Below are 26,938 nucleotides of genomic sequence, written 5' to 3'. Positions count from 1 at the left end.
ATTACATATGTAAATTTTAAAAACTTTATAATTATGACATTACATATTTACATTTTCATGTAACAGCCAGTATTTGTATCTGTAACAATCACAAAATTTTTCCTATCTGCATTCGGATACAACATCGTACAGTTACTTGATAAGACCGTTATGACTTTTTATATATTTTTTCGTAGTTATCACTGAACAAGTATGTCGTGTTAAACTGAAATAATTATTAATTTCTAAAATAATATTTATCATGCAAGCAGAGATATGTCATGACAAACGTTGAGTGATCATTTGAACACGACTGAATCCATTCAATGCACACATTTTCATTACAGAACACTTTGAGCGAGTCTTAATGTTAATGAACTTCACTAAACAGATGTGTGTGTTCCGCGCAAACCAGCAAAAGGTAAATATGCAAACATGTAGGACAAGTAGACAATGTATCCGTATCTAAGCTGATTATTAGCCTACTCTTGAGAGATAACTGATTTGGTTTTTGAGAGACTGAGACGCGCAGCGCATCTGTTTGATTGGTGAGCGCGCTGTGCTTATTCCATTCATTCGTATCATATGGTAGCCTAAGCTTTCAATATTTGCCTTTTAAATATATACAAATAATATAACGTGTAGCTATGATGTATTATTATAGGTCAAATTACTCTTGCAATGCTCTGATTTCTGAGAGATGCACAGAGAGGCGACAACAATGCGGTGTTTGATTTGCGCTCTTTTCACTCATAAAGTTTACATTCATTCACTTCTGGCGCTGATGCCCTGGCTCACCTGTTATCTAGCAAACACCAGACTGTGTCAGCTTCAGTCGAGTATTCAGGCAGAATTATTCCTTGTCCATTATTCGTTTTTTAAGCCATTATCCTTGCCATTCCGAATAAGGTATTCGGCTTCAGGCACAACCCTAATTATTACATTACATATTTTATTTTTACATGCAACATAGATAAGGTCATATAGTAACAGCTCCACGCAATATTGTAATTCTAAAATTCACGTCGTACTTGCAAACACTTTGTATGCATTATGGTTAATGCATGCTGGAGTAGTCGATTGTTTCCAACAGCGCCGAGTAGTCTATGCAAGCACTAGCACAGTATGACAAAAATTTTGCTGTATTTATGTACGCATGTCCAGTAGAGCCAAATGTATCCATTCTAGCCTTGCTGCGCGCATTTGTCATATCCCGAGCTTTGCGTGTGTCTGTGCACTGTGCCAATTAGGCATAGTCATATAAATTTTTGACCACAGATATAATGTCAACAAAAAATAAAGTACATAAAAATTATTTGACCTTACAGTTCCAAACTTTGTTTGTTTATCCAAGTTTAGCTCCCAGGGTCGGACTGGGGGTAAAACCAGTACTCATTACCAGGGCCCCAAAGGAAGAGAGGGCCCTTGAAAAGTATGAATCTGAAATATATATTTTTTAACTGGATATTTTCATGGGTGGGGGGCATGGGGGCCCATCAGGACTGCCTATGCATAGGGCCCGGGATCTTGTTTAACGCCCCTGTTAGCTTTAACCCTAATTATACACACTTTAACCTAATCAAGCTCTTACTAGACACACTAATCTTCCAGGTGTTTTAAGGCAAGTTGGAGCTAAACTTTTCAGGACATTGGCCATCCAGGATGTAGTTTGGAGACCCCTGTCCTACAGAGTTGTTACTTTGCACATGCTTTTTGATCATAACAAATAATAATGTCAATTAATTTTCTTAGAATAGGAGATATGCTGTCTCTCGCATCACAAACATTATCAGTAGTTAAGTATGTGGTCTTGAAGAGGACCCTTTTTTCTTTAATTTGGACTCGGTCTTGGACTTGGACTCGAAACTTTTGGACTTGGACTTGACTTGGACTCGAACCTCTTTGGACTCGGTCTTGACTCGGTCTCGACTAGTCCTGGACTTGGACTTGACTTGGACTCGACAAAGCTGGACTTGACTACAGCTCTAACCATAGGCAATATAATTACCACAAAGCCTTGTCCCTTCATCACAGTAATTGCACTCCTATTAATTGCACTCAGGTGTCTTCACTTGTTAGTCATTATCCTCCCAATATTAACCAGTCTTTTCCTGTTTGTCTTCATGGAGTCCTTTCCTTCCGTTATCCAGTTTCCTTGTCTTCCGAGTTCCTGTTCCCATTCCCGTTCCCATTCCTGTTCCCGTTCCTGTTCCTTCACTGTTTATTTATTTGTTTGTTTGTTTGATGGATTTTTGGTTTTGACCCCTGCTTGTTCACTTCTCTTTGGATTACACAATAAAACCCATACTGCGATTGGATCTATCGTCTCCTGCGTTTCACTGGGTCCCCAATCGTCACAGAAGGACATCCTGTCGAGATCCAGTGGTGTGGGACTTCATACCCGTTCCCCAGCCAGTATGATGGAACAAAGGGCAAGATATGTCAAATTGACCAGTCTCCGACAAAAGGGGATTGAGGTAGGTGCTATAACACAAATGTTCTGGACCCTAGCTGATGGTTTGGGATATAATGATGTGGCCCTAAAGGATATGTTCAACCCCGGGCTGGATGACCTGGTTCCTAGACTTGAAATGGAGCAGTTGGACACCTATGATTTCTGGGAGTTTGTCTCTGTGGAATACCCCAGCCACACCTGTCTCTCCCAGTGGGATGGCCGATTCTGACCGGGGTCTACAGACAGGAGGACCGCCAGCCCAGTGCCACTGCACAAGATAGCCACCAGCCCAGCGTCACAACGCAAGATGGCCGCCAGCCCAGCACCACAGCCCAAGATGGCCGCTGGTCCAGAGTCATGGCACCAGATGGCTGCTTGTCCTGTTGACCTTCCAGAGTCAAGACAAGTTCCCGTTGACCTTCCAGAGCCGAGTCAGGTTCCCGTAGACCTCCAGAGTCGAGTCTGGTTCCCGTTGACCCTCCAGAGTCGAGTCAGGTTCCCGTTGACCCTCCAGAGTCGAGTCAGGTTTCCGTTGACCCTCCAGAGTCTAATCAGGTTCCCATAAACCCTCCAGAGTCGAGTCCGGTGCTCGTGACCTTCCAGAGTCAGGTTTAGTCACTGTTGACCTTCCAGAGTCAGGGCTAGTCCCCGTTGACTTTCCAGAGTCAGAGCTAGTCACCGTTGACCTTCCAGAGTCAGGGCTAGTCACCGTTGACCTTCCAGAGTCAGGGCTAGTCACCATTGACCTTCCAGAGACAGGGCTAGTCACCGTTGACACTCCAGACTCAGGGCAAGTTACTGTTGACACTCCGGAGTCAAGTCAAGTCACCGGTGATATTCATGGACAAAGGCAAGTAACCAATGATCTTCATGGGCAACGTCCAGTCACCAGTATTCTTCATTGGTAAGGTCAAGTCACCGACTATCTTCATGGGCAAGGGCAAGTCACCATTGATCTTCATGAACAATTGCAAGTCACCAATGATCTTCATGGGCAGAGTCAAGTCAGCATTGATCTTCCTGAATCCAGTTTAAACACCACAGAATTACCAGAGTCTCTCCACATCTCTGTGGAACTACCAGAGCCTACCCACATCTCTGCTGAACTACCAGAACCTCTCCACGTCTCTGCTGAACTACCAGAGCCTCTCCACGCCTCTGCTGAACTATTAAAGCTACTCCTCGTCTTGCCTGAGCTACCAGAGCCTCTCCTCGCCTCAGCGGAACTTCCAGAGCCTAGTCACGTCTCAGCCAAACTCTCTGAGCACTCGACTGATCCTGTCGTGGCCACGGAGGCCACCCTTAACTTGTTAATGTTCTCTGTTTCAGACTTGCCTAACCAGACTTGCTCTACTGTGTCATCGATCCCACTCTAGTGGTCTTCTGCCCTGCCCGGGTGGCCCTCTGCCTTGACCGCATGGATATGGTGGTAATCTGCGCCGCCCAGGTGGGCTTCTGTCCCGACCGCACGGATGTGGTCGTCTTCTGCGCCACCCTGGTGGGCTTCTGTCTCTACCGCAGGGCTCCAATTCCACCTTGCTCCTCTCTGGATTCCTGCCCTGTCGGTTTGGCCCTGGGGACTGAACGTTATGTCCTTCCTGGACTTGTGTTTTGTTGTTGTTTTGTTTTTGTTTTTGCTCCTCTTCTCTCTGTTTTCATTTATGGACCTGGCCCTCCATCCCTCCCCCTGATCCTCTGCTGGTCCACCTCCCTCCTGGGCTCCTTGTTTTTGTTTTGCACTTCTTGTCTCTGTTTCCCCATTTAACCTGGCCCTCCGTCCCTCCCCCGCGTCCTCCGCCGCTCCACCTCCCTCCTGGTCTCTGTGTTCCTTGGTCTCTTCTTGGGTTCAGGTGGAGCATCTGGTAGCTGCTCCGTGGAGGAGGGGATAATGTCATGCTCTCTGGTCTCTGTTTCCCTGAGTCTCCACTAGTGGTCTCACTTCCCCATAGGCACCTCACCGTAGGCACTACAATTCCAACAAAGCCTTGTCCCTTCATCACAGTAATCGCACTCCTGTTAATTGCACTCAGGTGTCTTCACTTGCTAGTCATTATCCTCCCTATATTAACCAGTCTTTTCCTGTTTGTCTTCATGGAGTCCTTTCCTTCCGTTACCCAGTTTCCTCGACTTCCGAGTTCCTGTTCCCGTTCCTGTTCCTTTCCTGTTTATTTATTTGTTTGTTTGTTTGGATGGATTTTTGGTTTTGACCCCTGCTTGTTCACTTCTCTTTGGATTACATCTGGATCTATCATCTCCTGCGTTTCACTGGGTCCCTGATCGTCACATCCACAAGTGTGTCAGTAAACTGTACATCAACTCTGTCTGGTTCTTTCTTAGCACAGCGAGACCATCTTTCATAAGCATTCCATTTACGCAGGGCATATTCATCTGGAGATTCATCATCTTTTTGCTTAATCAATGTTACTGATGTGAAAGGAATCTTACCGCTGCCCAAGATATCTTGGATTTCTTTTCGGAACTCATCTAAGGCTCTCCATAGACCCAGGGGTCGTCCCTGGCCATCAACCCACAAGTCTATCCATTGGGCTTTCGTTACTGACCCTGGCAAGCGTTCCCATCTATCTCTTGGGATTTTAGCTTTCACAATAGTGTGTATGTCTTTTAGTGACATTTGATGTGCTTCAACCAAGGAATCTAATTCACGCCAAAACTCTGTGTTTGGATCTTGTCTCTTCAGAGCAGGCAAAGCTGTAAGAATGGCGTGATGTTCTCCTGGTGTGAATGGTCTATCTTCAGGCGTAATTTCAGATTGTAATTCTTCCTTTTTAACAGCAGGTGAAGATAATTCAGGACTGACCTTATCAACTGTGATCATGTCATCTTCTCTTGTCTCATCACCCCAATCAGAGGCAGGTGCTGGTGCATATCGCAACATGTCTCTGTTTGGCTGGGCTGTTTTGAATCTGTTATTACTGTAGCAGCCTGTGCGGATGCAATAAATATTTTGTCAACTGGCCCTCCATTCGGCTTACTAGAAACTTAACATTGTCCAGGCAAAGCTGGATAAATTGGGTTGTATGGAGGAGGCATTACAGTTTTTGCTGAGTTTACTGGTTCTGGCAAATATTTTCTTTCAGCTTCGGCTATTATATTTGTCCAATCTGGATCAAATGAATCATCAATGATTGTCTTATCTTTTTCTGAACATGTAATAGACATGCTTTTATTCAATTTGTGATATGCTTCAATCTGAGGCTTCATTGCTTCAAAAAGTGAAACTGGACTCCCATCTGAATTGCAACAAATGCCACCTTGCTTGAAAATCCAGTGAGCTGCCAGGATCAGAAAGGCTTTCAACTTGACTGAGTCTTTTTGGATCATGAACCATTTAAACTGTTCATCCAAAGAAGCATCAACATTCAGTCCTTTCTTCAAAAACTTTGATTGCTTCTTGTTCTTCTTTTCCAAGTACCAAGCAGATATGGTTTTGCTGTTGCAGCCAGTCTCTGTCATTTTTGCAGAGGATCTGTGTCTCAGGCTCTCAGCAGCAGGGATATATTTAACTCTGTTTGTGTTTGTGAGTATCAGTGTGTGTGTGTGTGTGTGTGTGTGTGTGTGTGTGAGTGCTGCTGAAGGGATGGGTCCTGCCCTCCCCTCTGTTCCTCTCTCTATAGCTGACAACTCAAAATAAAACAAAAAAAGATAAAGAGAACAAAGTTAAATACTAAATATTCCTATAATTCCCTTTTTTCCTTTTCAGTTGAGCTGATCTGTCTCTTTCCCAAACACTGAACAGCTTTACTGTCAAGTCAGAAGGCCCACGATTCTAGCCACTATAATTCATAAAGGTACTGTACCTTTTACTTTAGCGTGTTTAAACATTTTAGGGTTCTCAAAACAGCACAACCTTTAGCGCAGACCGCCACTTTAAACCGCTCCTATTCTTACAACTTATAACTTTCCCACACTTTCACAAGTGTGGCATTTTTAGTGGATAGACATGTTTTAGAGTTTAACCTGCCCCTTATTGCAGACTCGCCACATTCTATCCCCTCTAATCATCTTTTTTAGTGAATAGATATGTTTTAGAGTTAGTGGTGGAAATTATGATTATTTCAAGAGATTCGTTCATTTTCAGTTCGTTCACCAAAATGATTCGTTCAGTGGTCATTTCTTCGTATTACACAAAATATGCCAGCTGGTGGCAAAAAAGAGTGTATTATGTGTTATGTCTTAAGTCAACGAACGTATTGACTTGTTACAAAAACTGATCTGGCTTTATAAAAATGTGTGCATAATCGCATTCAATATATAAAGTCTAATTAAGTTGTTCAGATGAACAAAGCACGAGGTTTTCTTGCCTAATTAGCATTTTAATTGTTTGGTCAGGCAGTTTGTATATTATATATTCACATTCATAAATCGGGGATTAAACGAGTTCTGTATGCTAAATATCAAAACAAGCGTATGTGCACAGTACCTGTAACTGCGCTTTGCATTTTGAGAGACTGACATGCTAAATGGCAGACTAACCCAGTTTACTCTCATTCATTTCGTTCACGAAAGAGATAAGCTATACCAGTTCATTTCATTCACGAACGATGTATCCGAGAAAGATTCGTTCACCTAAAAGATACGTTCAGAAAGAATGATTCGTTCACGAACGACACATCACTATTTAGAGTTTAACCTGCCCCTTATTGCAGACTCGCCACATTCTATCACCTCTAATCATCTTTTTTAGTGAATAGACATGTTTTAGAGTTTTGCCTGCCCCTTATTGCAGACTCGCCACATTCTACCACTTCTAATCACAGCTAATTGCTAAATCACATTATGGCTTATTCTCCTGAAAATTTGACTAAATCGTCTTTTACTCTAAAAGATCCACTTTTACCCCATTAAAATACTTTGGAGGTCCACTGATCAGAACAACTCAATTAGTTACATCAAATTAAATTACTTAAATTTAGCTATGTCTGACACATTTATTGGCAACACAACTGGTATTTTAAAATTACACAGTTCTTTTCAGCAGTTTTAGTCACCGTCTCAACATCACATATGTCATCAGGCAGACTTAGATTTATTTTTAGTTCCTTCATGTACACATTCTGGTATGGTCAAAATTAGCTCCTCTCCCTGTGTCTGTCATATGATCCTACATGTTCATGCAGACTTTAACTCATGCAGTAAACTTCATCATGCACTAAAACTCCACAAATTTTTTGTCTACACAGCTCTATATCTCTTTGCAGCCCGGCGAAACATACCAAAAATGGCATGCATAGTAGATATAAAAAACTGGATGATGAGTAATTTCTTTCCGTTATTAAATTTCAAAAGACAGAGGTGTTAATTATAGGACCTAAAAACTTTGCGTGTAATAACCTAGAATGCTGTCTAAGATTTAATGGCTGCTCGGTCAATTCTTTGTCATCAGTTAGGAACCTAAGTTTGCTATTTACAAATATGTTTTCACGGTTGCTTGGGCTGAACATATGGCTACAAAGATCTTGTAATATAAAAGGAGTAAATTTCATCGACAACTTCAATCTTTTCTGGGGCCATAGACAACTCTTTAAACCGGATGGCCTCCACCCAAACAAACTTGGTGCAAGAGTGTTTAAGGACAATATCTACTTCTCCCTTCGTCATCCTTCAGCAGAGTGTGTCAATCCATTCAGCACACACACACCGGGTCCGAGTCATCATGTGGTTGACATATCCCACAAGGACACTGATAACACCACGCAGCCAAAACAAGCACTGCTGATAGACACTATCCCTGCTGAGCCCTGCACACAGAGCTCCTCACAGACAGACTGTGATGTATCAAAACAGCTACAAGATTCACCACCCAAGTACGACTTTCTGGAAAACAGCCAGGGAAGCCAGGACAACACATCACAGCCACCGGAAACACCAGAGACACAGCCCATCTCACCAGACACATTATCACTCTCTCCAGCATCTCCACTTCTGTGCTTCTCACAGAAAATTGAGGAATTGGTGTATGTTGGGACTAAACTCTCCCACTCATTCGCTGCTAGCCCGCAGATATCAACTAAAAACAAGCGTGCCTTCCAACCACCAAAGCCTGTGGGCCCTGTTCCTATGAGAGCTCTCCGACCGCTGCCACAACGCCAGGGCCCAAACCCTCTATCTGCTGAAGATGAACCAAAAACAACTGATAGCAGCTCTCAGTGATATGTGTCGGGTCCCCGCTATAATAGCAGCAATATTGACAAATGCCTACAGAACAAGCGGGAACCCAGTGTGCCTGTAGCTTTCTCTATTTCAGTTTTATCACGTGATATCACAGGCTGCACTAATTAGGTAAACTGGAACCAGGAACACTTCCCATAACACCCGATGTACTTGCTACATCATTAGAAGAATGGCATCTACGCTAATATTAGTCTGTTTCTCTCTTATTCCGAGATCACCGTAGCCACCAGATCCAGTCTGTATCCAGATCAGAGGGTCCCTGCATCCTGGAATTGAACTGCTGGTTTCGTCTGGCCAGAGGAGAACTGACCCCCCGACTGAGCCTGGTTTCTCCCAAGGTTTTTTCTTCATTCTGTCACTGATGGAGTTTTGGTTCCTTGCTGTTGTTGCCTCTGGCTTGCTTAGTTGGTGACACTTCATTTACAGCGATATCGTTGACTTGATTGCAAATGAGCGCACAGATACTATTTAAACTGAAATGAGATTACATCACTAAATTCAATGATGAACTGCCTTAACTGTCATTTTGCATTATTGACACACATTTTCCCTATTTAATGTTGTTCAGTTGCTTTGACGCAATCTTTTTTGTTTAAAGTGCTACATAAATAAAGGTGACTTGACTTGACTTTAGTTCTTTGAGTAGTGGAATGAATTATTTTTTAACCAAACACTCTGACCTTTATTGCTGTGGATCTGTCTGCGAGGAAGACATTGTTTTATTGTCCTGACACCCCAATACACCTTACATATGTTGACAGACATATAACCTCTCTACCAATCACCACGCTGAAGCTGATACTCAGTTCACTTTGTTTAATGAATGACTAAGGGTAAAACTGAAAAGAACAAATTAAAAAAGGAATATTTTACATATGCATCAACAGTGTAACATAAGCATGTATGAAAAACTTTATACGGAATAAATTGCATCAAAGTAAATTATTAACAATGTAACTGCAACATGTCGCGTCTTTTAAATGAAGACTGGATTCAAACTGTATGAACGTGTTCACTTTACTTTCTTTAGGCAACGTTAAACATACATAACTCACTGGCGCTTCCTCGTCGCCTTCCTCGTGACATCATCAACCTCTCGCCAACCTAGAACACCATAGCAACAACACCACATCTCCCCTTTCTAGAGATCAAAGGGTAGACTACCTTTGTCTCAACAGACCTTAGAGGATTATTCTGCCTCTTTTGCTGGAAGGTCTGCTCCTATCTAACTCTTAAACAAACCAAGTAATTATAACATTTGTCTTCCTATTTCGAACATTCTTTTTTTTTATGTACATTAAGTGGCAATGTATTTGTAACTATAATGCAGCAGTAAACCACACACTTGTTTACAGGTTCAACCTTACAGGTTTCACGATCCGTCTCCCACACCTAGTTCTAGGTGTAGACACCACATCAGGAATGTCCTGCTCCTCTGATTCCTGAGTGACAGGGTGCAACTCAGTGATTGTGTCCGAGGACTGATCTTGTGTATCATTTTTATCATCCTTAGCTGACGCTTGCATAGGTACCAGATGGTAACGATTACGTCTCACAGTCCCATGTTGCGTATTCACAAGGTAAGACCGTGGAGCCAAGTGACTGGCCACAATCGTTCCTGATTCTTTAGCATCAGACACCCAGACTTCTTCCCCCAGCTGTAGTGTGCTGAGTTTTCTAGCTCTATGATGTTTATTGAAGCGCTCTGCATCTGCACTCTTTCTTTCCGTCTCCTTTCTGAAAATTGCATCAGTATCAGGAAGTGCTGGATCTAGCAATGATGAGAGTGTGGGCACAGTTGTTCGCAGCCTTCTTCCCATAAGAAGCTGTGCTGGGCTATACCCATTCTGCAAAGGAGTAGCACGATACGCTAGGAGAGCAAGGTAAGGGTCATCAGCTTTCTTGAAAATAGCTTTTATTGTCATGACTGCACGTTCAGCCTCTCCATTGCTCTGGGGGAACTTTGGGCTGCTAGTAACGTGGACAAATCCATAAGAAGCAGCAAAGGATGCAAATGAGTGCCCAGAGAATTGTGGCCCGTTGTCTGTAATTAGTGTCTCTGGAACTCCATGCCGTGCGAATATGGATTTCATGTGGACAATGACGTCAGTAGACCTACTGGGTGATAACTGAGCAATCTCCACATACCTGGAATAGTAATCCACCACTAGCAGGTACGTCTTAGTTCCCAGCATGAATAAATCAGCTCCTAACCTTTGCCAGGTTCTGTCTGGAAACTGAGTGGACATGAGTGGTTCTTTTGGGTTTAGTCTCTCCTTGAGGCATGTCCTGCAGTTGAGCACCAATTCCTTCAGCTGATTACTTAACCCTGGCCACCATACTGATTGTCTTGCCCGCTCTCTGCATTTTACAAGTCCTAAATGCCCCTCATGCAACTTGCTAAGGACATCATTTCTCATAGCGGCTGGAATGACCAACCTCGTACCTCTCAGCAACAGGTCGTCCTGCACAGTTAAGAGAGCCCATTCTGCCCAGTAACGCTTCAGTATTGGATCTCTCCGGCTGTGCTCTGTCCACCCTTCAACACACAGTTTCATCACACTGGAGCATACCTTGTCATTCTTTAAGTCTTCTCTCAGCTGTCCCAGGTAGGTTGTGCTTGCTGGCAAATTCCCCATGATAGCGTCAACATAAATGTTAGTGTCCTCCCAAAACTCTCTCTCTTCATGAAGCTCACACTGCTTTACCGGAGCACGTGACAGAGTGTCAGCTACCCACAAATCCTTTCCTGGCACGTGAACAATGGAGTAGGAGTAACGCATCAGACGCATTTTGAACCTCTGGATACGAGGAGGGAGAGCATCCAGAGCTTGCGATCCTAAGAGACTCAGTAATGGCTTGTGGTCAGTTTCCAATGTGAAATGTTTGCCAATGACAAAATCTTTGAATCTTTCGCATGCCCATGTGAGCCAAAAAGGCTTCTTTCTCCACTTGCGCGTATCTCTGCTCAGTCTGAGAAAGAGATCTTGACGCATACGCTATCGGCTTCCAACCTTCTGGCCACCTTTGAAGTAGGACGGCTCCCAGTCCGTAGGACGAAGCATCCGCTGACACTTTACAGTCTCTATTCGCGTCATAGATGGCAAGAACAGGGGGGGATGACAGTACGTCTTTCAGAGCCTGGAACGCATTGGCTTGTTCAATGCCCCAAATCCAACAGTTCTTTTTCGACAGCAGGTCACGGAGAGCTTTGTCTTTATCTGCCAGTCGGGGAATAAACTTCCCAAGCTGATTTACCATCCCCAGGAAGCTCCGCAATTGACTCACATTTGAGTGCTCCGTCATGTCCCTGATGGCTGCTGTTTTCATGGGGTCTGGGCTAATGCCATCAGCAGAAATAATGTGCCCTAAAAAGTGTACTGTCCGATTTGACAACTCACACTTCTCGACATTAAGGGTCATGCCTGCCTTTTGCATTTTCCTCAGTACTGCATGCAAACGGGTGTCATGTTCCTCCCTTGTTCTCCCCCACACCAGAACATCATCAATATGACACACCGTGCCTTCCAGTCCTTCAGTAACCTCTGTAGCCATTCTATTCTGGAAGTGCTCTGGCGCAGATGATATACCGAAGGGAAGCCGTTTGAAGAAGAAACGGCCAAATGGAGTTATGAACGTTGTGTAGCGTGCAGAATCCTCTGACAATGGTATCTGCCAGAATCCCATATTGGCATCTAACTTACTGAAGATCTGTGCTCCAGCAAGCATTCCTAATGTCTGTTCAACTGATGGCAGGATGTATTTTTCCCGGCGAACTGACTCATTTAACTTGGAGAGGTCTACACATAACCGAACAGCACCTGACTTCTTTGGGACCACCACCATGCCAGCACACCAGTCTGTTGGTTCCTCCACCCTGCTGATTACCCCCAAAATCTCCATACGGCTCAGCTCTTCTTTAACTTTACTCATTAAAGGTAACGGGATACGTCTTGGGGTTTTAAGAGAGAATGGAGAAGCCCCCGGTTTGAGCCTGATAACATATGGCTGTCGTACTTCCCCCAGACCGCTGCACAATTTTGGATAACTTGTCTTTAATATTTCCATATCAATGTTATCTAATCGTGCCACAAGCTCAAGCTTTGCAATAGCCGGTCTGCCCAGAAGTGCAGTGTGCAGATTTCTGATTATGTACACATCTTCCTCAGACTGTTTTTCACCTCTCTTCAACAGCAGACTAGCAACTCCCACAACATCTAAGGGATCTTGCCCTGGACCAAGTAATGGCCTCGTTGCATCCTTGAGGGTAGGTGGGTCTTTATTAAAAATCTCCTCAAACACCTCTACTGGAATGACAGTGACATCCGCGCCAGTATCAATCTTAAACGGCACACATTTGTGTCTAATGTTTAAGTTTACCATCCATGGTTCGCCAGTACCTGTGATGCTGCCAAGAAATATAGGGTCCCCCTCACACACTTCACGCACAGTTTTTGATGATGTGCACACCCGCTTGTAGTGCCCTTTTTTTCCACAGGAGTGACATTTTACGTCATTTGCTGGACAGTCACGTTTTGCGTGTGCTGGGGAGCTACCACACTTATGGCACTGGTTGCTATTCATCTTACTGGAGTGTACTATATGTGATTTCTGTTTAGGACCATTTCCTTTTTGGGGTCTCCCAACGTTATACTTTCCTTTGTACACTCTGTCGACAGAGCCCGCATCTGCAGCCACAGTGTCTGTCACACTTCTCAGCGCAGCTTGCTGTCGTTTCACCTCCTCACTTTGCCGCGCCATTGCTATTGCTTTTTCCAAGGTCAGCTCATGATCCAGCTGCATACGCTCAGACAGCCGTTTGTCAGCCAACCCCACGACAAGCCGGTCCCGAATTAGCTCATCATGTAATGCTAAATAATTGCAATGTTCAGCCAGAGCATACAAAGCTGTCACAAATGAATCAACAGTCTCATTTTCCTCCTGTTTACGCATATTGAAACGTGCCCGTTCGTAAATTACATTTCTTCTCCCAACGAAATGTGCCTCAAAACCTGCTTTTACTGCGTCATACTTTGTTTTGTCAGCGTCTGCCAGTGGTAACCCACGGAGAATATCATCCGCCTCATCTCCCATGCAGTAAATGAAAGTATTCACCTGATTTTCATCCGAGTTTTCTTGCAGGTTGCTCGCCAATCGGAACCGTTCAAACCTCCGGATCCATTTTGCCCATTCTTGTGGTTTAGAGAAGTCGAACGGCTCAGGCGGCCGTATGCTGAAAGTAGCGCTCGCTCCCGCTGCTCTCGGTGCAGCGACCGCATTATCTCCGCCATCCATTTCAGCTCGCACGTTCTTCCCATGTCTCCGGGCTTCGCGAGCAAAACTCAATCAGGTAACACGTCAAACTACAGCACTTCTGACACCATGTCGCGTCTTTTAAATGAAGACTCTGGATTCAAACTGTATGAACGTGTTCACTTTACTTTCTTTAGGCAACGTTAAACATACATAACTCACTGGCGCTTCCTCGTCGCCTTCCTCGTGACATCATCAACCTCTCGCCAACCTAGAACACCATAGCAACAACACCACACAACATAGGTCACACATCTGAGTATAACAAAATTAGCACATGGTGACACACACCTGTATAAAGATTCACATGAAAGTTTGCATTTAACACAAAACAACCTATCAAATATACTTGAAACACTCTTTAACATGAAATTACATATCAACAATACCTCCAAAAGACATGAAATGTAGCAGATGACTTAAGATGAAAGGATCCACAATATCAGGCTGCTCTCTTCCATGCAATAGGCTGAAGCTGGACCTATATCTATAGCATCATCAGTGAGTGGTAACTCTTAAAGAAGCCAGCAGCTTTTACACTAATCTCACACATGACAACACAGTGGGGGTTATTTCATATACTGTATGTTATATGAGCATAATATATATATATATATATATATATATATATATACATATATATATATATATATATATATATATATATATATATATATATGTGCTAATTAACCTTTCCTCTGCAATCGGATTTGCTACAATATCATCACCATGTTGATGAATTAATTAATATAAATTCAATCTCTCTATTCTGATTACATTGTTAATTACTTGTCAGTAATCAGTCACCATTGACTGCACTCCCCTGAACTGTTTGGCAGTGGTAAAGGATAGGCACGTTCGACTTGAAGCAGCACTCTCGCGGTACTTTGATGTCATACAGTGATCATTCTGTGCAGCGCTGCTTCAAGTCGAATGCACCTGAAGAGTCGACTTCTGGGAAACTCCTCCAGCTTGTCTATGGTGCACTTCATGTGACAATAGCACCCAAACTCATAATTAATTATCTTCTTACCCAAGATTTGCTCCAGATCACAAACTTTCCGAACTAATGAGACAGCTTCTTCAATTATCCTGAATGGGGAGCCAATGCCCACTTAATAAATCAGGGAAAGCATTGTAACCTCATTGAGGCTAAATTTAAGAAATTATCCTATTTGCAGACATGCCAATATGTCACATTTTTTGTGCTGAAAACTCTTAGACACATTTTGCCATGTTTCCTCTTTGTGGTAACTGGTTTAAAAGGTTCAAGAGTAGTTTTAAAAATAGAGGGAGGTGCAAATGACAGTTAGTTGGTCCAGACAGCCTTTAGGATAAAATAGTAAGCACTGGAGAAAACTGACAGATATGTGATTTTACTGTATTTATTTGGATTTATGTGTTTTCCGACTTCAGTATATGACCTGCCTGAATTGCATACATTAGAAAAAAAACTGTCACGGTTCGTATGCTCATTCTATGTCACTGCTCTGATTGTTTATCAGCATCAGCTGTGGATGACAAGCAATCAGATCAGCGACAGGTGTGTCTTTTTCTGTGGGTCTAATTATAGTCCTGTGTTTGTCTTGTCCCACTGTCAGATAGTTGTCACTGGTTCTCTGTTTGTCTCGCTCCATGCAGTGTCCTCCAGTTCCAGTTTGTCTGGAGTTTCCTGCCATTGGTGCTAGTACCTGGGACTGTTTACTCGAGTTGGTGTATCGCTATTGTAGCTTCCTGTTTTTGGTTTGTGTCTTCGAGGATTCTGTCCACTGCAGTCCCTGCACTGCCAAGGAAGAACAGCCGACTGGAGACTTACTTACTTTCTGACCTTGTTTGTTCTCTTGAGCATTTAAATAAATGACATTGTTCATTTTCAACTGGATCCAGTGTTTCTGTCCCTGACATAACTATCTGATCTTCATTGATCCAGTGAATGTAACGGAACTATGAGAGATCTTAAAGAGGAACGATGTTCGTTTGATTGCCAGAATGAACATATCATGGCAACTGGTCGAGCAGTTCAGGCCCTGGTAGCGCAGGTCTCAGATCTCACCAGCCAGATACAACATCTGAGAGTCGAGTCTGTTCATGTTCACTGTTCTTAGCTCTGCAGCCATCATCATTTCCTACTGAGGAGTACAAGGTGGCACTTGTCATTATGCTGCTGTCGGGATGAGTAGTGCTGTGGGGAACAGCAGTATGGGAGCAGCGACATCGGTGTCTGGATTTGTTCCAAACTTTCAGTAATGAACTTATGAAGGTGTTCAATCATGCCGTGTCTGGCAAAGAAGCGTCCAGCGTGTTGGCGGATCTACAGCAGCACGATAGGTCGATGTCTGACTACTCCATCGAGTTCCGGATGCTGGCAGCAGAGTGCAACAAGCCGCAGTGGGACATGTTTCTGCATGGGTTGGCCGACTGTATCCAGGAAGAGATATACACTCTGACCTTACCTGCAACATTGGATGGGATGATTGACCTGGCCTTTCGAGTGGACGCACGGCTGCAGCGTCGAGGTTGTCTGCAACAGAGAGACTGGGTTCCAGACATGGAGACTCGGTCAGACGGAGGGAAGCTTCATAGATCAAGGCCTGGCCCGCAGACTCAGGATCCCCATCATTCCCATCACACATCGCATCGCTGTCAACGCTCTGGGTGGTTAATTCCTGTCCTCCATCACACACTCTACTGGACCGGTGAGTCTTGTCACATCTGGCAACCACGTGGAGGAGATTTGGTTCCTTCTCATTGACTCGGCTGGTGCTCCAGTGGTTTTGGGGCACCCCGGCTCACACTTCATAACCCTCACATAAACTGGCGGCAGAACACGATCATGTCTTGGAGTGAGAATTGTCATGCATCTTTTTTGGTGTCTGCTTGTTCTTCTGTGTCTTGTTCTGTGTTGCAGGAGAAGCAGACGGACCTGTCTAATGTGCCCAGGAGTTCTTCGACCTGAAGGAAGTGTTCAGTAAGTACCGGGCTGGTTCTCTTCCTCTGCATCGTCCCTATGACTGTGTCATAGAGTTATTGCCAGGTATGTCTCCACCTAAGGGCGGTTTTATACTCACTTTCCACTCCACAGAGGGAGGCCATGGAGAAATATATTTCTGATTCTCTAGCAGCCAAACTCATCCGCCCTTCCTCTTCTCCTGCAGCGGCGGGATTATTCTTTGTGGGTATGAAGGATGGTACCCTGCATCCTTGTATTGACTATCGAGGGCTGAACTACATCACGGTAAATAACACTTGTCTCTTGCCATTGATGTTTTCAGCATTCGAGAGACTGCAGTGAGCCTCCTTATTCACAGAGTTGGAACTTCGTAATGCCTATCCGCTTTTAACACCCCAGGGGGCACTTTGAATACTTGGTCATGCCTTTCGACCTGTCCAACTCCCGCGCAGTCTTCCATGCACTAGATAACGACGAGCTGAGAGACGTGGTCAATCAATTTCTTTATGTTTACCTGGATGACATATTGATATTTTCTTAGTCCTTCCAGGAACATGTTCAGCATGTCAGACGAGTGCTTCAGAGGCTGTAAGAGAATGGGCTTTTTGTCAAGGTGGAGAAATGCATTTTTCATGCACAGTCTGTCCCCTTTCTAGGATTTATCGTGTCGTCCGAGGGGATGTGCATCGATCCTGACAAGATTCAGGCAGTGGTAAATTGGCCAACTCCAGATTCCCACAAGGCCCTGCAGAGGTTTCTGGGCTTTGTCAATTTTTACTGGCGTTTTATTCGCAATTACAGCCAACTAGCCACACCTCTGACTGCCTTGACCTCCACCATGATGACTTTTAGGTGGCCTAGTGCAGCTGAGGCTGCATTCATTAAACTCAAGGACTGCTTTGTTTCAGCCCCCATTCTTATCACCCCTGATTCCTCTCGTCAGTTCATGGTGGAGGTCGACACGTCAAAGGCGGGGTTAGGCGCAGTTCTCTCCCAGCATTCCTCTGTGGACTGCAAGGTTCATCCACGTGCTTATTTTTCTCATCGTTTAGCCTTGGAGGAGTGGCGTCATTGGTTGAACGTCAGCCCGGCTTTACATGGGGTAATGCCTCCACCCGGGTGTCCACTGAGTAGATTCTTTGTGCCAGAGAGGTTACAGTCCTACATTATTCTATGGGGTCACTGTTCCATGGTGGTTTGTCATCCAGGGGTAAATCGTACAATTTTTCTTACTAAGCAACAGTTCTGGTGGGAATCTATGGCTCGTGACACTTGCTTTGTATTGGCCTGCTCGGTCTGCACTAGTTGTAAGACTTCTACCCAACCTCCAGGGGGGTCCTTCAGCCGTTGTCAGTTCCTTCGAGACTCTGGTCAAACAAAGGGTACCAGCCACCAATTTTTCCCAGTCTGGAATCTGAAGTCGCGGTCCCCTCTGCTCACAAATTCGTCAAGAGGTGCAGACACATCTGGAGAACAGCCAGGGTGACTCCTCCAGGTTGGGTTGTGCACCAAGGCACAGGCCGATCGCCACCGGTTGAAGCCTCCCATCTATGTCGTTGGTCAAAAAGTGTGGCTTTCATCTACAGATATTCCTCTCTGCTCCATTTGTAAAAAGCTTGCTCCCAAATTCATTGACCCATTTACTGTCACCAAGACCCGCCTTAAACTTCCTCAGGTGTACCGGAGAATTCATCCTGTTTTCCGTGTTTCCAAAATGAAGCCCCTAATGCTTTCTGCTATTAATCCGCCTTCTAGATGGGAAACCAGCTTATTCGCTTAGTCGTATTCTGGAGATGGATTCCAGTACTTGGTGGACGGGAAGGCTATGGTCCGGAGGAGATGAATTGTTCGTTACATATTGGATCACTCCCTTATTGATGACTACATTCGACAGGTAGGACCCTCTGGGAGCATCAGGTGACGTTCCTAGGGGGTGGGCTAATGTCACGGTTCGCAGGTTTGTCTGCTCATTCATACTTGGGACCGTTTACTCAAGTTGGCATATCACCATTGTAGCTTCCTCTTTTCGTGTTGTGTCTTCGAGAATTCTGCCCACTGCAGTCCCTGCGCTCCCAAGGAAGAACTGCCGACCGGAGACTTGAACTTGCTTTCTGACCTTTGTTTGTTCTTTTGAGCATTTAAATAAACACCATTGTTCATTCGCAACTGGATCCAGTGTTTCTGTCCCTGACAATATCAAGAAGTGTTATTCACCAGTTGCCCGGTAACTTTATGAATGCTAGCAAATCCATCTCTGCAAGTGCTGTGAGTTAGGGTTGCTTCTAAAGTTTTTTTTTACATTTTAAAACATGATACGTCAAACAACTTCCAAAATTTGTAATGAGAATCATTAAAAAAAATCTGTTGCCAACAAAAGATAACTTTTAAGGGCTCTGTTGAGTCTGCTTTATTTGGCAATAGCTTGCGATAGTCACTGCTGGAGGGTTTGGGAATCTCCATGTTCTTGTGGTGCCATCATTCTCTCATGAGTCCAGACCCGGTGGTCCTCCCTCTCACCACCAGAGGGCACTTCCATTCTCCCGGACTCATCACCTTCACCCACTCACACATTCACTCTACGCACCTGGTTCACTCCATACACCTGTTCACATACTCACTCACACAGCTGTTCCCCATTTGTTCACGAGTATATAGTTTTGTCTCACACACCACTCTGTCTGGTTTCATTAATTGTCATTCGTATATGCTTTGGTTCTTGATACTCGTGTTTTGGCTTGTCACCGTTATTTGTTTCTGTTTTGTTTTTGCCGCGTTGGCCTTTTTTGTTTTCGTTTATAATAAGGTGATATTTCCCTGCATTTGGACCCAGACCCTGTTCTTTCCATGGCGCTGTCTCTACCGTGCCACAACACTTTCAATCAGTGCTCTCATGTTAGTGTTTTCCTGTGGCTCAAGTGTGATCATGTCACTGTACATTACATATCTGAAATGTAAATGTCATAAGTAAGGTTTAGAGTTCCATGAGCAAATATGGCAAATTCAAGTCATGTACTTCCCTTGGGGTCCTGCACCAGTAGAGTAACTGCCATTGAAATGAATGGGAATGATAATGGACAGATTTCTTAGCTTTCAAGTTATATAGAATCTTGGTTGCAGGAAAATTTTAACTATTTACTGAAAGGCTTGATTTTTGGACACAATTAAGACAAGTTACTTTGACACATTGCTATCCTGTCTCACTAGTCACATGACTCACATACCAAAGAGGCATCAGATGCATAAATATTGGCCTTTTATTTATTCAACCCAACAAAACTTCAGAATAGGACTTACAGTACCCGATTTTAATTAAAGATAAGTTCCTCTTTGTCTAAGTCTATGTTTAGGTTACTAATTGAATTCAGTAGATCTATATGTTGCTGGTAAGGGGCTAATGTGCAAACAGGGAAAATATTGAAACCCACTGCATTTAATTTTGTTCCAAATCAATTCAGATTGACCACTCTTAACATGCTAATGCTTCTCAGGTCAAATTTACCCTCCTCTTATTTTGCCATGATTCAGGAGGTCTTAAATCACAGTCAGACATGCTGTCTTTTAGGATTCACATGCTGACACTAATATTATGGGATTACCAATTACCTCTATTCAACTTGTCAGAGGCAGATTCATTGGTAAATTATCCCAGGCATTTTGACTGATTGAAAGAATTCTAGGAGATTCTACACAGATACCTCAGTGCAGACTGCCAAAATAGGCAGCGCCCTTCAAAGACATTGACATCATCATGTTACCTAATACATTTTGTAACACTATACATAAGCATTCAAACAACACTGCATTCCACAATCAATAGCAATCTTAAGTACTCAAGACACAAATCAAGACTGATTCCAGTATGGTCTGATATTAGTGGGTTGCAGACCTTATAAGGCAAAAAACTGATGTCACATGGACTATTTTAACAATGTCCTTACAATGTTTCTATGCATTGAATGTGGTAATTCCCTTGCTGTCTATGGAGGGTCATAAAGCTCTTGGGTTTCATAAAAAATATCTTTGTTTTCTGAAGATTAACCAATGTGCTATGGGTTTGCAACGACATGAGAGTGAGTGAGTAATTAATGACAAAATTATTATATTTTTGGATGAAGTAAGCCTTTAAGTATAAAAATGCATAACATACACACATTTTAGGATTTTCAATATTCTTTTGTACAGGATGACAAAGTTTATTTATAACCAATGCTAGTTTTGTTTGTCTGCCATCTTTGATTGATTTTCCATTTACTTCATTGGTATTAGAGGTGTTTAGTCATATCTTAATTTGTTTGCATTTCTATGTCTAAACCTGAAAGTAAAGAACTATAAGCAGATAAGGATTGTTAATGATATAAACTCGGGGTCTTCGGCAGATAGCAAAGAGAGGTTCCAAAAATCAATAAAAATGTTACATCCATTTCGGCGACTTTATATTTGTCCAATTACACATTTCCACACTGCTCCTCTGTAAACATGTTTGTTAGAGTGCTAATATATGAACACTCAGCACTGCCTGATCAGGAGTGTCTGGAACAATCTGATTGTTTTACAAGGTAAGCGTTTTCAAATTGATTTGTTAAACAGCATTTTTAAAGACTCTCCATAGAGCATTTTTGCACTGATGAGACTGAGACTGAGCTGTAATTACAGGCTGCATTTGTGAATAAATCCATAATATGGCCACCCATTTTGATATTAGAAGAGGAAGTAACAGTCTCTGTTTCCCACTGAGATGTATCAAGGAAACTTCACATCTTTAATTTGCAAATTAGCACCTCCTTGTGAAAGTGTCAGTGTGTATACAGCTAAAACCAAACAATGTAAAAAATAATGTAGCACATTACTCTCCAAATGACTAATAATATACCACCCATAGAAAGTGCATGGTCTTATATGGGTAGCACTTTATTTTACAGTCCTGTTCCTCATGTACATACTATGTACTTATTATAGTAATTACAATAACTATGTAATAGCTAGGTACTAACCCTGAACCTACCCCTAAACCTAACCCTACCCCATGTAGTTACCTTGTATTACCAGAACTTACTTATATAAATACAGTGTAAGTACACTATACGTACATGTTAGTACACGTACTGTAAAATAAAGTGCAACCCTTATATGAGTCAAAGCACTAACCAAATCCCATTTAATGACCTTAATTATGTGCTCTGGTTTATGAAAATGGTATTTGTGAAACTGAAAGAAATTAAATGAATGAAAATGCCTGTTAACAATGATTAGTTTTAATAAATATTTTTGTAATAGTTCATACATCTGCTTTTTTCTGGATTGTTGAAATATTGGTTGTTATTTAATTGAATGTAGAAGAGCTGCATTAACAATAGTTGCCCCCTTTTATAGCATAGCAAAATATATGATTACACCACCTGCTACCTAATATAATATAGTAGTATTACCTGTTGCAAATATCATGGCCAAAGCTAAATAAAGAGGGGCACAGATAAATGAACATCAAAACAGCATTAAATAAACCCCAAAACAACAGAAAAGAAGATCACAAAACAAACATGGTCACCCTTCCTTGATCCAGGGAGCTAAGGTGTCCCTCTGTTTATGGGAAAAAGGGATGGTTTAAAGGATGAAATTGAATGGATTAGCATGAGCTGCTCTACCTGTGATTGCCTCTGACTGAAAATATTTGAAAACCACCAGGGGCCCCTCAGATGTTATGATATGGTCAATTCAAAGACCTGTGTGTTCTGCTACAGGCTTCGGTTATAGAAATTGAATTGATATTTTGTAAACTTCATTTGCAGATAATATGATCTGACAGGGACAAATGCACAGGTGAATTATTTTCAAACCGACTCCAAATGAAACTTATTACGGGGGTAAAAGTGTATTTCTTTGTCTTCCCTCTGCTCTCTCAGGCTTTCTCTTAGAGCCTGAATATGTATCCATTTTCAGGGTAATTGAATTGATACGGTCATGTGTGGGGGCCAACAGATTCACGCAGCAGGGCGGATGGCCTCAGTGATTGAATCGAAAACAGGGAGAAAAAAATTTCCTTGGCCATGAGCCTGGTAGATCACAGTGCCATCATAAGATAGACACACCTCACTGTTTTCTGATTACACCAACGGCCCCAATTGTCTTTCCAATAATCTACCCCTCTGATATAATGCACACTTTTCCAATTCTACTGGCTCTGGCCAGACCTCAGATGTGTTACATATTAATTTCCTTCCCCGTAAAATTTGCTCAGCTTTACCTCAAATTCAGTTAGCTGGATTGATGAAAGTGGCAAAAGGATACGACATTTACTGATTCTCCCTTTTCACCTTTGATTAGCTCCACTTGTGAATTATTCCTTTGCTGACAGTCTGCTATTTAGCAGCTGGGTGGGCCAGTCTTAAAGCCATGGCCAGGAGAGAGAAAATAAGGTAGCTTGTAATCTCTAAGCCAGTGGAGCTTTTGGAAAACAACATTTTACTGCATGCTTACACCTTAAGGTGGCCTCTAATAGTCTCAGACCACACTGAAAGTATAGCATTTATTTATTTATTTGTTTGATGCTTTGTTGTATAGAAATAATCAAAATCTTTTAAAAATTGTAATGCTCGATTATATAATAATCAGCATTTGTTTATATTAGCTTGAATGCTGCTTTTAAACACAAAAGTGGGGCAAACCAAAAACATTCACCTATTACTTTTAATGCTAATTGTTATGCTGATAATATCTCAAAGCGTTAATTAGTTCACCCAAAAAATGAAAATCCTGTCATTAATTATTCACCCTCATGATGTTTCAAAACCTTGAGACCTTTTTTCATCTTCAGAACACAAATTAAGATATTTTCAATGCAATCTGTCTGACCCTGCATAGACCACAATGCAACTGAAATATTCCCAATTCCAGATACGTAGCAGGGAGATCTCAGAAATCATGGGTTCATTCGCAATAATACAAAGCTTCTCCGCATTACCCTAGTGCAATTTTAGAAAATATCTGCTAGATCTATGCTGTTCTGTGTCGTCTGCATCATGCTGGAACTGCATGTTGTGATTTGATCTGAATGGGAACAACATATCAGCGAGACACAGATGAAACAGAACAATATAGGTCCTGCAGATATTCGCCAAAATGGCACCAGGATGATGTGGAGGAGACAAATGGTTGAATAATGTCATTTTTCTTTTTGTTCTTTTTTTTTGGGGGGGGGGGGGGGGGGGGGGGGCACAAAAAGTAATCTCGTAGTTTCGTACAATTGCAGATGAACCACTGATGTCACATGGATTCCTTTGCAGATATCCTTGCTACGTTTCTGGACATTTCAGTTGCGTCGCTGTCCATGCAGGGTCAGACAGCTCTCAGATTCCACTGAAAATATTTAAATTTGTGTTCCAAAGAAAAACAAAGGTCTTATGGGTTTGAAACAACATGAAAGTGAGTAATTAATGAAATAATTTTTATATTTGGGTAAGCTAAACCTTTAATAAAGATTTTTTAGGTGTCTTCACTGCTAGGTACAGTTGAAATGCACCTTTATAAAGCATATATTATATACAGTACATCACTACACTTGAAAACAGACACTATACTGTACAGTATTGTATTTAGGCCTAATCGAAATTTACACTGTGCTTTTCTGTAACGTTATGAGCAAATTTACATGGACAACAATATCCAGATTTTAACACAATTAAGACAATACTCTGGTTAAGAATCTACCATGTAAACAGAGATTTTTGATTACCTTAATCTGACTAAAGTCATACTCGAAGCACACACAAATCAAATTAAGACGTGGACTATATCTATTTTAGTCACATTATTGAAGTGCAGTATTGACATGTACACACCTTAATCACATTACCAACATGTAGGACTATTGGCCACAATATTGTCACAGGTCGGAGCGGACCACAGATGTCGTGAGTCATGCCCCTTCCTAGTTTCCACCTCGAGGAGGTCCCAAGAACACCCCAATGACCAGACACACGAGAGACGGTAAGTAAATATTAAAACAAACTTTATTAAATTACAAAAAAAAGAGTATGGGGAAGGGGGGAAGGGAGGCTAAAATCCAACTCTCCAATTGGAGAGTAACAGTCTCGAGTATCTTAGACTCCGTCGCGGGAGATCTCAGGTGAGTCCTTCACTCCTCTTTCCTTCTGGCTATGTGACGACAATCAGCTTATTCTCAAGTGCCCCTTTGTTCTGGCTTGCAGGACGACTGTCCAGGACCCTCTCCTTTCCTGGACCTGGACGTAACAGATACAAGTGGTAAGTATTGAGAGTTTGAATGCACGATGGATACCTGCTGCTACTCGTGGCGAACTCCGAGGCAGCCCAGCGGGTTGGACTCCTGGTCTTCCAGATGCTGGTGGAGCTGCACAATGTATGTACAGGTAAGTATAACAGGACTGGACACGGATGGTGGACAGAGGGGCCGCTGGCTCTTCACTCTGGGCACAGGTAAGTCTGTAGAAAAGACAACTGGGGCTTCACTTGGGCAAACAGGCGAGTGTACAACACAATATGCTGGCTTTAGCTTTGGGCATAAGGTAAGTACATCAAAGGTAACTGGGACTTCACTTGGGCATACAGGCGAGTGTACAACACAATATGCTGGCTTTAGCTTTGGGCATAAAGTAAGTACATCAAAGGTAACTGGGACTTCACTTGGGCATACAGGCGAATGTACAACACAATATGCTGGCTTTAGCTTTGGGCATAAGGTAAGTACATCAAATGTAACTGGGGCTTCTCTTCGGCATACAGGCGAGTGTACGACACAATATGCTGGCTTTAGCTTTGTTGGAAATTGTTTCCCGCCACCGTCACATGGGGAACAAGGGTCAGGATGTCATCGACGGCATATAATTGGAGATGTTTTCTTCGCCCGCCTCAGTACTCACTTCCTTCGCAGGATTTCGTCGGGCCTGAAAGGTGGTTGTTGACGACACAAACACAGCACAACACTGAAATTTTCAAGTGTATACACTCACAGCAAAGGACAAAGACTCACCCACTGCACTCCACACACTCTTGGTGAATTTAGGGTCAAAACCCCGTCTGACCAAAGACTCGTCCTGGAAATCGTGGAGAAACTGATGCAACGAATATTCAGATTTAAACGTCGCCGCCACGACACCCCAACGTCTTCTCTCGCTCACTGGTCCCGGCTCACCCACAATCCTCATCCACGGTGGGGCCGCTCACATACTATGCCACCAACTCACAAAAAGGCTCACAGATAGTTCACTCTAGATGATTATGCTGCTGTACGATGGTTTAGGGTACTCACACCATTACTAACACGAGGTCTCTTTTCCCTCTTCTTTCCAGCTCCTGGATACTTCTCCTGCTGCCACGTGACCTGTCGAAAGGGCCTCCTTCGGCGATACTTCCGGTGAGTCTTCCTGTTTTCAACCACTCAGAATTTGTTACACATGTCCATAGAGCATTTCACAGTTAGGTAGACATCCCAATATACTCAGCCCGGTTTCTCTTTCTGCCAAACCCTTGTCTCCGTCTTCGCCCAGCCAACAATATCCTCCGCCTTCTTTCCGCTGCACTTGCCCAAACACTCCAACTGACTCGCCGTATCGGCTAGAATAAAAAAAAACTCCCCCTCTGCAGTTTCTGAGGCCCTCTTTATACTCCTCCTTCTCTGCACACTGCCCAATCCGCGATCGCCCCGCTCATCTATCCACCTGCGATCAATGAAACCCTGATTTCCTTTCCCGGAGTTCCCGGAAGTAACCGGTGTTTGAGGATTATGGTCCGGGCGGAACCAATCTCCGTCACTTTTAGTTCCGCACTTACAGAGTCACTCCGTGACATCCTCCCCCGCCAATCCGTCCCTAGAACGTCTCTCTGCCCACTCACCGTAACGTGCAGGGGGGGGGGGGGGTCCTCGGTTCTCTCGCTTGGACCGCCGAGGTGGCGAAGCAGGGTCAACTCCGGCAGGCACATCCACTCAGGCGGGTACATTCACAGGGGCCCTTGGGACCACGGCCCATCCCCCAGTCCACGGGGCTACGGGCGCCGGCTCTTTTGGAGCCTCCTCC

The sequence above is a fragment of the Carassius gibelio genome, chromosome B14, assembly GCF_023724105.1.
Source record: "Carassius gibelio isolate Cgi1373 ecotype wild population from Czech Republic chromosome B14, carGib1.2-hapl.c, whole genome shotgun sequence".
In the NCBI taxonomy this organism is placed as follows: domain Eukaryota; kingdom Metazoa; phylum Chordata; class Actinopteri; order Cypriniformes; family Cyprinidae; genus Carassius; species Carassius gibelio.
Note: the sequence above shows the minus strand (reverse complement) of the source record.